The sequence below is a fragment of the Amphiura filiformis genome, chromosome 1, assembly GCF_039555335.1.
Source record: "Amphiura filiformis chromosome 1, Afil_fr2py, whole genome shotgun sequence".
In the NCBI taxonomy this organism is placed as follows: domain Eukaryota; kingdom Metazoa; phylum Echinodermata; class Ophiuroidea; order Amphilepidida; family Amphiuridae; genus Amphiura; species Amphiura filiformis.
The window spans coordinates 56052377-56065575 of record NC_092628.1 but is presented as its reverse complement, the minus strand read 5'-3'; the positions used below and the strand labels follow the sequence as shown (position 1 = coordinate 56065575).

The following is a 13199-nucleotide window of genomic DNA, read 5'->3' as shown; positions in this document are numbered from 1 at the left end:
GAGCCAAGATCTAAAACAGTAAGGCCAGTTGAACAGAATTATAATCAATAATCCACAAGATATGGATTACCACACTTTTTATATACACACACACCTGGTCATGAAGATGCAGATATCCTTAGTGGTGGGATAAAATTGATGTTTTGTTACAGGTGGCATAGGCCTATCTTTGAAGAGTCATTCTCCTCAAACTTCAAAGCCATCATCCTCAATGGATTTGGAGGTGAATTGGAGGTGATGCCAGTAGAAGCCAGTTGTATCAGATATTCTAGAATTCTTTTGTCTACAGGTTTTGCATGGGCTGCCTCCTGCATTGGATAAATAAAAAGAACATGTCAGTAATGATTCTGTAATTGATTTTACTCAATATTGGAGTATCTTCCACTTATGAGCAGTAATATCAACCTTTTCAGCAGGTGATCTGAAATTGTTGGAAATTATGTATGAAAGATGTTGCATGAAGTAAATAAAAACACGGCAACCAATGATGAGTGTGTGTGAATTTTAAAAGACTCTCCTACTTATATCCATCTGCTACATATGCATCTACAGTATGTACCTTCAGTCAACATTTTATTTTTACAGTTTTTATCACATGTAATCACAGAGGTCGGTATACACAAGAGTCGCATTAGTGTACATGTTCACGTAACCTCCTTCAACTCATTTGCATAGAATTGCATACCAGGATCGTATTCTGATTCGTTGTGCCTTTTAACCTGTTTTAATTAGCATACTTTTGGATACCTCCATATTTGGTATTACCTAATTAATTATTTATACCTCTATGTTGTTTACATAGTGACGTCATTAGAGCTGGTCACTTCGTCAAACATCCGACGAATGAACGTTTGTAGTTTTCTTTTTATTACCGTTATATCGTGAAATACCATATAGCTGACGTGTTAGTCCAATATGATAGGAAAATATTTCTGGTGATATCCCCATGTTCACATTGGCTAAATAAGCTGTATTTTCGCTGGAAAGGGGCCAGGACATGTCGGCCATTTAGTTTGCAAAAGGCATGTTCTTCTCCCGCGTTACCCGGAAGTGGCAGCACCAGAACAAATGACGTCATTTCTGGATTTCAGCCGAACGGTTATGTTCACTGCCGTGCATCAGTATACGCATCAGCGTATCTAGGTTTGACCAAAGTCAAACATCTTTGCATGTAATTAGAACTTGTACAATAAACACACGTAACATTATGGGTTTAAAAGATGCAAATGTGGATGCAATGTGTGAATTAGTGCCTGGCCATGTTCATCACATTATGAGAATGCTTGTCCACTCTTATAGATAAAGTCAATAGCCTATAGTGTCATCTGTTCAGTACATCATCACCTGCATTTTAACTAAAATATGAGGGGTGTGTTAGGGGTGTGACATAACTCACCCATAGGGCGCCCTTTGTGGTCCTCAAGAGCTTCAAATTTGACATAGTACTGTGGTAACTTTTTCACCATCCTCATTAAGTGCTGCCAAGCTTCTTGGTGGTATATTTCTTGATTAAAAAACACCTGTTTCTTGGTCCTCTGGTATCTGTGGGAATACAAAGAAACAGAGTTAACACCATTATACTCTCAATATCAAAAATTACAAAAAATAAATCTTAAACTAAAAGGAGTATTTGTTTTGTACGATACACATTTGTGAGTGTGTGCACCCTAAAAACTAGGCCAGCAAAAAGAGGAAGCAAAGGGAGGAATGCAATTATCCCAAGACAGAGAAACAAAAAGAATCACAACAAACCAGATATTTTGCCACACATCTCAGCCATTGGACCCGGTCAAGATTTATGTTAATAAAATCTCATGACTGATCACAATCACGACTGATAATGATGCTATTCCTTGACGTGCCCTGAGCAACGAAACAAACAAAATGGCTCACTCTGATTAGGCGAAAAAACGCCACCAAACAAAAGGTTGCTACATGCAAAACCAAGCAACGTGATGATCTCTGCGGGTTATGACCTTACCAGGTCTAATAGCCATTGTTTATAGAGAATAACAATTCTGAATGTGTTCATCACAGGCATGTGATTAGGGAATTCCCAGAATGGAGGAAACTTGTGAAGCGGAACGAGCGTGGCGAGTGAAGCTCTCGCTGCTCACGGCCGGGGTCCAGGGGCCCGCAAGGGGCCCCTGGTGGGGTCCAGGGGCGAAGCCCCGGCGGGGTCGAGGGGCGGAGCCCCCTAAGCCAGAGGGCTTCTACACTGTAAAACCCTATTGAGGCCCTCTCAGGAGAGCAATTTTACAGGAAAAAAAGACACATAAATGAAGACAAAATGATTAATTTGAATGAAAAAATACCACTGGTAATATGGTCCGTTAAAGCAATTCTTCCCTTGGATCCATAAGATATCATGTCCCCACACACATGCACAGTGAGCAATAAGCTTATTTACCGGCGACAGCAATTTTTTGATACCATTTTCCTCCACCATTACAGCTCAATTGCGACCATCTTTAACATGTATTACTTTCACTTCGTGATCCAGCCAGCTCCAGCGAAACTTGTTTTTCAGATCTTTATCAACTAAGCCGACGTTCGCGTCATTTTTCTGAAGCGTTTTCATCTTGATTTTGGTTCGATACCGATAAACAAATCCTGTCGTTCACGCAATATCAGCATGTCAAAATTAAAGATGGCCGATCTAGATAGAATGCAAGCTTATCAGTGATTGGTTCATATCGGCAAGTGACGTCACAATGGACCAATCATAGAAATCGTTAGTACGGTTTTGCCATACGAGCTATAAAACCATCTTTGGGCGACTTTTAAAATAGTAATTCATGAATAATCGGCAGTTTTTCCATTCATGTTCGGGGAAAAACATATTGGGCGAATTTTGCGTGTTTTTTTAGCAGGTATTTGCATTACGACTTGGCAACCACGGCCCACATGGCCGAAACAAGAAGTTCGTGAAAAAAGAGAGAGATGCTCTTTGCCAATGTTCACGAGCTTAGAGGGGTCCCCCAAATGTCTCTCTTACAACGGATTTACATTGATCTCAGGGGGGTCGGATTTTGGTCTCAAATCCGCGGATTTCCGCGAATCCGCGGAAAAATCACATGCCTGTCATCATGAAGAATCCGATTTACCCCTGCAGAGAAATGTCTTCCTGAGGCAAACCTTTTATTGTTACAACTTTTTATTGTATCCATGCCGACTACCTTAGCCTTGTGCCCTATATGTGCAGCATCAAATGGGGTAAAATGTAGGCAAAGGCAAACGTCACAATATTATGTATTTGACCTGTTGGACCACATGTGTTGTCATGCCCAAGTTTTAATAGTGATTTAATACTGCTTTCGGAAACCTGCTGGATTGGATGTGCAAGTATTTTGCACTAGCAAACATCTCTCAAAATGATCCACAGAAAGGACTCCAAGATGAACCTAGCCTAAACTTCAAAATCCACTATGTCATCTTCCAGTCAAAGTTGCCTGCACTCAAGTTTTAAAACAAAGCATATCGCAGTTGTTGAGGGCAAAGACTCACTTGCATGTGAAACGCCAACAAAAGTACATTCACACATAATCAGCATGTACCATAAGAAAGAAATATTGGCTTTTTAGTGACATACAAATAAAAAGTGTCTAGTTTTAGGAAGAATATTCTAGGAATCTGTCATCTTTCAAATTTAAATGAACTATACAGTTTTAGAATAATAATAATCATATCATCATCATACCAACTAAAAACAAACCTTATCTATCCCCTTTCTCCTGTGTGCACCACAAACTAATGATGATTTTCGACAACCCCCTCCAAACAACTTATCACCCCACTTTTGCATTCAAGTTTCGGTTTCCCTGCATTTCCTCCGATGTGCCCCCACAAGCACCTTTTTTCAACAAAGTTTGCCAGCTGGTGCTTGTTCCTGGAGGTTTCAGCATTTGTCCTCGCTTTTTACTTTTATACTTAGTAAGTTTGTGTTATTGATTCTTCTTCCTATTGATTTTGTTACATGTTTCAGTTTTGACCCCCTTTTTGCCATGGCTTCTTTAAAACCATTACATGTACACGTGAAAGTCACCATTAGTTATCAATTCTTCCAATAACAGTGGGGACTCATCTTCAGCTACTTCTATTCCACACAATGTGCCAAATTTAATCTTGGTGCATCCAACTGGACGATCTACAGGGAAATTCCTTTTGCATTTATCAGGGTTATGCTTATCCCCAGTAAAGGAGCATAATTTGGAAGGCCATATGGAAGCCCATATGGGAATGTTACTAACCCTGGCGGCCGGCTCACTACAAAAACTCCATGCATGCCCAAGTACCAGGTTGATAAAACGACCTTTGGAGCATTATTATATGCGGCATCTGTTTGCGCTGATACCCTCTCCTTCCTTTCTGTTGCCATTCCTGATTTCATTATTCTATGCACTATTCTCACACAGATGTTCTATGTTCTTCTTATCTTCAGCATTGCCTCAGCAGGGGCAAAGTCTTGTCAGCGTTAACCATGGTGCTGCAGGGTTCTGTGCCAGGTAAAAATATTTCACCCTGGAAGCTCCCGGCAGTGAACTTCTGTAATAGATAAACGATAAAGTTATAAATTTATTTAAGTCAACAAAAGTATTATAATACAGTATGTCCCTTTTTGAAGGAGGTCTTCTCCTTTTTGCTGTACCGTTTTTTTTCTCATATTTGTATCACGAGCCTCTCAAAGCAACGTTTTCTTTTTTCCATTGGCCTAAACTTCTCCATGTAGTCCAAAGCAGCCATGTGTATTGTCATGAAAATGAAGTGTGCAAGCGCGGGGTAATTGGTGTATTTACATGCATAATTCATTGTGTGCAAAACTGCACTCAAATATTCGCTATTTAACCATTGAAAACTAGTCAAAATGTTCTGTTACCATCATGATTATATTATACTTGTTTCATTAGAACCTGTAATTATAACCGTAATATATTGGTTTTATTTGTATTTTAACTTTTACTGACAAATAAATGACAGAAAGTCAACAGTGGCCGATTAGCCAGATGAACTTACATGTAGAACTAGTTTTAGATTTGAACATTGTTGTGAAAGGGTAGTAAAAGCGATATGCATTGTCTGTCGGAAAAACTGCAAATAAATTAAGGCCAGATACATGAGGAGAAGGTGGTGACAGCCTTATGATTTTACCTGGTTTTTTTCAATATTTTGCTGGAATCAAAAGCCTGCTTTTGATGAGAACCAAAGGTTTTCGCAAAAGCCCTTTGTGAGAACCTAAATAGGTTCCCGCAATTGATTGCGAATTTGAACCCATGTTAAGGTTACACGAAGAAACGTATAAAAAGCGATAAAAGACGTATAAAGTTGTTCTCTAAAACCGCGTTTTCTCAGCAATCAAATATCGCAGTGAGTCAAATGTTGGTGCATGGACGTATCTTAACATTATTTTTGTGTCTTTATAAAAAATTTTAGAATCCGTTTGAAAATCCTTCGTTTAAATCATTTTTACGCACTGTGTTCACAAGATCAAAAACACGTTCCATGCAGTTTTTTTTCAAATATTCGCTCCGTATAAAACTACGCCGAGTGATTGTTTTCTCCTTTTTTGTATTGAACTACAAATCGACCAAAGAAATAATGTTGCCATGGGGAAGAACCAAAAACAGTACCGATTAAATTTTATTAGCCCGTTTTTGGGAACAATTTTCGAGAATCTTGTACCACAAAACACTGTTATGTTACATTATCGATATCTGGATTGTGGAACATTAATTTTGATTTCTAACTGCCTACATTATTTCTCAAAAGTATGTCGATTCCTTTACAATTTGAATTTCACTCCAAATTTAAGCTACTTTTGCAAAAATCGAGGTTTTTCGCCATCGATAACTCCGACATTTACAGCGGTGATGAGATTGTTTATCATAAGAGCCTGGTATGCACTATTCCATAATAGTCAGTTTGAGATCAATCGATTTCACAGATCACTCAGTAGCTCAATCGGTTAGCGCTGGCTCACGTTCGACTATATAATACTATAGTTTTGAGCTGGAAAACTTTGGTACGTGTTCGAGTCCCTATGTGGTCCATTCCATCTATTTTATTTTACTCTTTTTTTTTTTTTTCTTGTTCGCTTTTCTTTCTGACTGCAGCGATTGATTGTTTTTGCCCGTTTTTTCATTATATATATAATTCAGGAATTTTAGGCTATTAAGCTACTTGCAGTTCATTATTATGCACTATGTGCGGGAGAGCCTCGAACTGGCAGCATACATGAATGGGAATTGAAATAGTCATAACGGTCTGTGTAAGGTTACATAATTCTTCCTTTCATGTATGCTGCCAGTTCGAGGCTCTCCCCGCACATAGTGCATATTATGAACTGCAAGTAGCTAATACTAGTCTAGGCGCTGCCTACTATGAATAAATTTTACAAATTAGATTAACAAAATATTGGTTGATGGTTTTGTTACTGTTGTTGTAGTTATTGTTGTAGGCCTATATATTGCATAATCAGGGTATAAATAGGCATACTAGGAAGCAGTTGATTTATTTCACGACAGATATCATCCAGGATAATTTTAAAATTGAAAATTTAGAAAATCCAAAGGAAAATTGCCAAAAAAATCGGCTGCCCACAACCCCCCCCCATATCAGCCCATATGGTCCTATCATGGTCGCCCTCTCCCTGCAACATATAGGATGACTCACGAGCCGCGGTTTGTCCGTTTTCTAGGATTTATACACTATTGTACGTGTGAGTTCATTCTTTTCTGCATGGCTGTTTCCATTATTAACTTCCGCCCCTCTGGAATCAAGCCTTGAAAATCAATTGCATTTAACCTTAAACTAATACATTAACTTCACTGCCACATCAGGGTGCAAACTGGTATAGGTTTTGATGTTTTAGTTCTATTCTGTATGCATGTACAGGTTGACTGACTGATATCAGTAGTCATCCACTTCCAATATACAATATACACACATGCTCACCTTGTATTCCGGAAAGTACAATCTTTTTAATTGAAATCAAAGCTTTGCAGTCTCTCTTCTTTGTTTGCACTGTTGCTCTTACTTGTTTCTTCACACTCATAGCCTGTAACAAAAGAAAAGAAGTAAATAATACAGATGGCACCATAAATATTTTTCTGTAAGGGGGGGTTGGGGGAAAAGTGAATTTCAGTGAGGTCAAAGATCATGAATTTTTTTTTACAAAATTTCCATGAAAAGTGCAAACAAAATTACTTTTTTTCACCAAAAACAAACTGATCGTAATATAAAAAGAAAACAAAATTTTCTAGTTTTGTCAAAAAAAATGGAAATCCATTAAAAAATGGACTGGTGGGTGCTGCCATTGGAAGTTATTTATGCCCTACCGTCCAAGCTTAATTTTACTATCAGAAAAGCATGCTGCGTAGGAATAGTAGCCCTTGACAAGTTGTTAGTTGACGTCCAGGACACAATTTTCTATTGTTGGATGCATTGTTCAACAAGTTGCATCAATTCAATGCCCTGCGTCTGTGTCAATGCAAGTGAATTTCAAACATAATTGAGCTAGTTTAAGCTTTCATGAAATAAAATTTCTACATCTCCATCGTGCATAATATAAATGGTAGATTAGCAACAGACCAATCAGTAAACAAGTTAACATATTGACCTTATTTTGCGAGAACTTCCGGTCAGGACTGTCAATGGAAATTCTTATGGCAGGGCAATGTGTGAATCACTTACAGTGATCCCAGCAAAAGTCTAAAAAAAATTAATTTTTTTTTTTATAAATTGCTTAAAAGTGAAGGATAAATCATTCAAATTGTCAATTGGTATTTTTGAAATGCAACATTTGGGAAAAAGCAAAGAAAACAGCAGTTATTGACTAAGTTGAAGCCCAATTCAAATACGTAGAGATCTCTGAATTACAGATTCATGTAAAATGCCTTATTTTGTCTTAAATAAACGGCTTACGGCTGAACCACTAGCAGGCTATGTTTATTGTTAGCACATCTATGACAATGACAAAGTCTGAATTTTGATGATTAGAGATTTTAAAGATTAAGTTCAAAACACGAGAGCAAAAATACAAATTTCCTAACTATATCGTACAGTGTCAGGAAGTTCACATTCACATAATTTGTTATAGAGAATAATATTTACATTTAAATATTTAAAATCTCATCGAAAAAATGATACCGTATAAAAACATAAAAATTTATATTTTTGAATGCTTAAATAATAATAATATGAGTTAAATGGTGTTAGTAAGAATATTTTCATGAGGTGAAATTCATACATCAGGCAGTTTAAACTAGCTTCACCAAAATTAATCGGATTAATATAATGACCAATAGATTTAAATGACTGACTACCATTATTGAACACCGAGTTCAGCAGTCTAGGCGCCAACATGCCTTGCGCATGGCATCTTATTTGTCACTTGTCGAAACGACGAAATCACAAGGGCTAGGGCAGCCAGACGTGTAGGGAGTGTTTTACACACCCAAATTTGTCAATTCTACACACCCAGTTTTTGCCCACATGGCCTATACTATACATGTACTTTGTACAAAAATCTTAAATTTACACACCCAGTTTTTTGAATTTACACACCCAAACCTTCAAATCCTGCCTAAGACCCTGAACGAAATCATAAATAATGCAATCAAACTTGAAAATAAAGTTTAGCATTGATTATCATGTCATGGTCATGTCACATGTCAGTCACCAGATTCAAGTTCTGACACACATGCAGGCGGCAAGTGGCATGAATGATGATAGAGCCGGCAACTTGTGAAACCACCCGGCCGTATGGCATTTTCCATATACTCGGAGTCTCGGTCAGTTTTGTGGGGTTCATTAGGCCCTTTGCACTTGATTATCAGTTTCCTGTTAAAGATTTTGAAAAAGGGACGAGGTGACTTTTAATTATTAATTATCTTTATTTAGTTTGAACTATTACAAGCAACTATTGACTCGTTTTGACCAGAGCGGGCATTTAATTATTTCACAACAATATTTTATTTTATAAATACCGTAACCACTCGGGTATAAGCCCACCCCCCTAGATGGCAGATTTCACTTCAAAAATGGGGATGGGCTTATAACCGGGGAAGGGCTAGTGCTTGAATTTAAAAATAAGAACAATCACCCTCATTTGTATATGCCCAATGTACCAGTAATTTCTATCTTCTATGTCAATTTCTTAAAATTGTAAGTGTGGAATGTTAATTATCAACTGATATTTTTTATATTTGTTCTTAAATATGAGAGCAAAGCATTGATTTGATTTAAGAACTTGGCCAAAATTTAGTACTGGGCTTATACCTGAGTGCACCCTTGTTCCCAGCATGTTTTGAAAAATAAGGAGTGGGCTTATAGCCAAAGGTGGGCTTATACCCGGGTGGTTACGGTAAGTGAAGGTGGAGTTGTACTCTTTGTTCATTCATCATTATTGTTGATATTATTGAAGTCAGAAAATGGCAAGTAAAAGTAGTTGAAAGTTATTTTAAAGGAGAAAATTAGAAATAAAAATTTAAGGGGGTACTACACCCCTCGATAAATTTCCGTCTATTTTTGCATTTTTCTCAAAAACTAATAACACAGTGGTAACAAAAGTTATGTACATTATAGGGGCAAGGAATCCAATTACTACACTGGAATTTCAGTGACCCAAGACAAGCGGTTCATTATTTACGATAAGAAATAAGGTACCGTTAGGATGTACCTCATTTCCTATCATATATACTGAACCGCTTGTCACTGAAATTTCAGTGTAGTAGTTGGATTCCTTGCCCCAATAATATAGGGGAGATTGGGGTTAGTTGAAACGCGGGGTAAGTTGAAACATTGTATTTTTTTCTGACACAAAAAATTAATTTGGTAAAATACTGGCACCTAGTAATAGGTATTAGTAAGGGTCATCCACCAAATTAGCAACAGCACTGATGCCCCACCAGTGTTGGCTTGGGAAAGGAATATCTGTTTTTGACTTACTGACTAATTTTTATACCCCTCAGAAAAGATGCGTTATCTCCATGTTGTTTGAAGATTCGTCAGATTATTTTTTGAGTATCATAAGCACTAGTAGTAAGTCCCAGAATAATGTTAAATAAAAGTTTTATTGTATTTCTTCTTTTGTGTAATGAACTTTGAAATGTAAAAGTAGGCATCGGGGTTAGTTGAAACTTTTGAGGTGGGGTTAGTTGAAACGTGAAAATCGCATAGAAAAATATGGTTAAAAATTTGACTTTTTAAAAATTTGTAACATGTTTACCATTTCTTCAATATTGCTTTAATATGGTTAAAAGCAATAATACAAGCAAAAAGTGCACACAGAAAGTTCATTTTATAATATTTTGGGCTTCTCATATTTTGGTCCATGGTGACACTCGTCACCTTGTGTCCAAAGTATTGACCCACACTCCCACATATATATTTATTCATTTTTTCACACTGATTCTATGTTAAAGGGTGCCTTCAAGGGAAGTATAACCCTAACAACACAATAATAATTATTTTGAAATTTTTACAAGCCATGTTTCAACTAACCCCACCATATGTTTCAACTTACCCCAGGGGTGGGGTTAGTTGAAACACTTTTTTTGAAATTTTCAAATGGGATTATATGAATAATCATAAGCAGGTCCACTAAAGTTTAAGGCTGTATTTGTAGCATGTATGTATATGTTTATACTGATATGGTTAGTGTTTCTTGAAAGTAATCGGTTTGCGTTAAAAACACGATTTTGTGAAAAATGTTTCAACTAACCCCAATCTCCCCTACATAACTTTTATTACCAGTGTGTTATTTTTTTGAGAAAAATGCAAAAATAGTCACAAATTTACCATAGAGGTGTAGTACCCCCATAAAATAATTAATTATTTTGAGATTCTCAATTTTGGACGCGGGCGGTATAAACGGGAAACAGCCCTCGAATTAACCCACGGCACCGACGGCATATTGCCGTGGTGCCCACCCCCATTGCCGCAATGCCCTCAAAATATGGCCTTTACCGACGGCAGTCACTTGCGTGCCCTAAATGAAGTTGCCGTGGGTGCCCTAGCCGCCAGCCCTGCCCCTTCATTATAAAATCATTAACAAGTACTGGTTAAATCCCAGCAAAATTGTGGAAAATTAAATCGAAAATCTTGAACACGATCGCTATTTTGAGCATCGTAACCCAGCTATCAATCACAGTATACACAATAGTTTGTTGTGAATTAATATTCATTACCCCTACGTAAGCTTACATATTCAGCCAATCACATCGGCATATATACATTATCTGGTTACTAGAAATCTGACTTCATTTTCTCGATTGGTCAGAGAAATACCTTCAACGTACTATAGACTATAGCTTCCTTGACCTCGTGTCGTGAACAAAATCTGAGCGCTGGGCAAATCAATTGTTCTCTCGATTATCAAACATTGACTTCCCATTGCAAACCGATGGCGATACCCTTCCGGTATCGTCTTATCTTGTACATGTTAGCCCATCTCTAGATATGTTTTGCACGAAATAGTTTTTATCCCGGCGAATTTGATCAATATTATTACCAAAGTTACAGCTGTTTCATCGCTATTTTCGAGACAGTTTTGCAGCTCAGAACTAGGGATCACAAAATTTAAGTAAATTAAACTGTATTATAAGCAATCAGGTTAGTTTTAGTGTAAAGTTGAGAGTCGAATTTTACTTTGGTGTCGAATTCAGCTGACGGTAATGCATCTATTCGCTTTTGAAAAATTGCCTTGGTGCCCTTCTCAAATTTTCAACAGTTGCCTTGATGCCCTTTTGAAATATTACAAATTGCCGTGCTGCCTTGCCATTTCAGTGAAAATCCACGGCAATTATCAACTTGCCCTAAAAAGTTGCAGTGCCCCTTCAGATCCTTAATTCGAGGGCTGACGGGAAACTAAGAATCAAGTGCGAAGGGCCTTATCAAACCCCAACTATTTTATAGGTATGGCAGGTGAATTCAAATTTGCCATCAAACTGCATCATTTTATATATCAAATTAAAGCCCTTGAGTAGGTATGCTAGGTGAATTCAAATTTCCCATCAAACTGCATCATTTTACATCAAATTTTTTTAATTTTTTATACGAATTATATCGACATGTCGACATTAAAAAACGGTCCCGACCAAGACCGAAGAATTTCGCTGACTAGCAAATGTGTTAACTAAGGTTTACCTGTGTCCTTGAGTAAAGAAAGCCAACACTGAAAACCTTTTTGTCATAGCACTTTCCGTAGCAAAGTTACATCTAGTCAAAAAGATTCAGCTAGCAAAATTCCCAAAAAAAGCATTTCGGGGTATTTCTAACTCTACTTAGTCTCATGACGATAGCAGCTTTTTTTAATGGAACTGCTATCAAAATCCCTCTGAAAAGTAAAATTCCATGTGCGAGTCTCTCATCACCAAAAACAATTATATATTTGGGTCAAGTGAAGTATAGACAACATATTTATGCAGGTTTCCTTGAGCAAGCGGTTCTTTTAAATTTCAATGTAAATTTGTATTGCCACTTTTGCCAGTTTAGGCCATTGATTTTGCCTGACTAGCAAATGTGTTTCAAACTGACGCTTCCTCCTCTCATACCTAGATTTTTATATTAACATTAAGCCTATTTGTTTGTGATATTTCAAGCGTTTTAAAATTTCAAAATAATCCCATTCAATTACACGGTTGACGATGGAAATTTACTTTTAATTTAGAGAATGCACGGCGCATATGACCACCTGCAGTCATGCACATGTCTCTGAGTTGAGCATGTGAGTGAGGTTCATCAGTTGCAGACTAAACTTACGACTGCTTAAAAATGTCTTCCAAGTTCATAACCACGTGAGTGTCAAAATGTGTGACCGTTTCCACTTCATCTTGACGGTCAACTGCTTCAGTTACTTCATTTTCAGTCTTAAATATAACTGTTTTCCGGCATAATCGGCCATTTTTCACACCAAATGTTTCGACAAATTCAGAAAATCAAATTGTCAAACTCAAAATGGGTCATATCACGGGCTGCGCGTAAGCAACGTATGCCTTCAGGGCACACAACACTAAAATTTAAATTCAATCAATCAATATTTTATTAAAGTCATAATGTACGATCTTATAATATGAATTTGGATAATTTTTTTCAAACCTGATTTTTTGGCATATTTGTAATGTTTACACATGTCCTAACTTGCACCTAAATGGAATCAGCCAAATTTGTTGTGTTTGTAGGTAAACAGAGCAAAGTTCGAC

General features: G+C 37.2%; 1 long non-coding RNA gene across 1 annotated transcript; it reads right to left on the bottom strand.

Moving 5' to 3' along the window:
* Positions 1 to 4402: 4402 nt before the first annotated feature.
* Positions 4403 to 12921, bottom strand: LOC140166595 (uncharacterized). The gene is made up of 3 exons (XR_011860891.1): positions 12760 to 12921; positions 6952 to 7054; positions 4403 to 4545 (listed from the first exon to the last, which is right to left on the bottom strand). It is a non-coding gene; the product is annotated as an uncharacterized lncRNA (long non-coding RNA).
* Between the last annotated feature and the right edge of the window lie 278 nt (positions 12922 to 13199).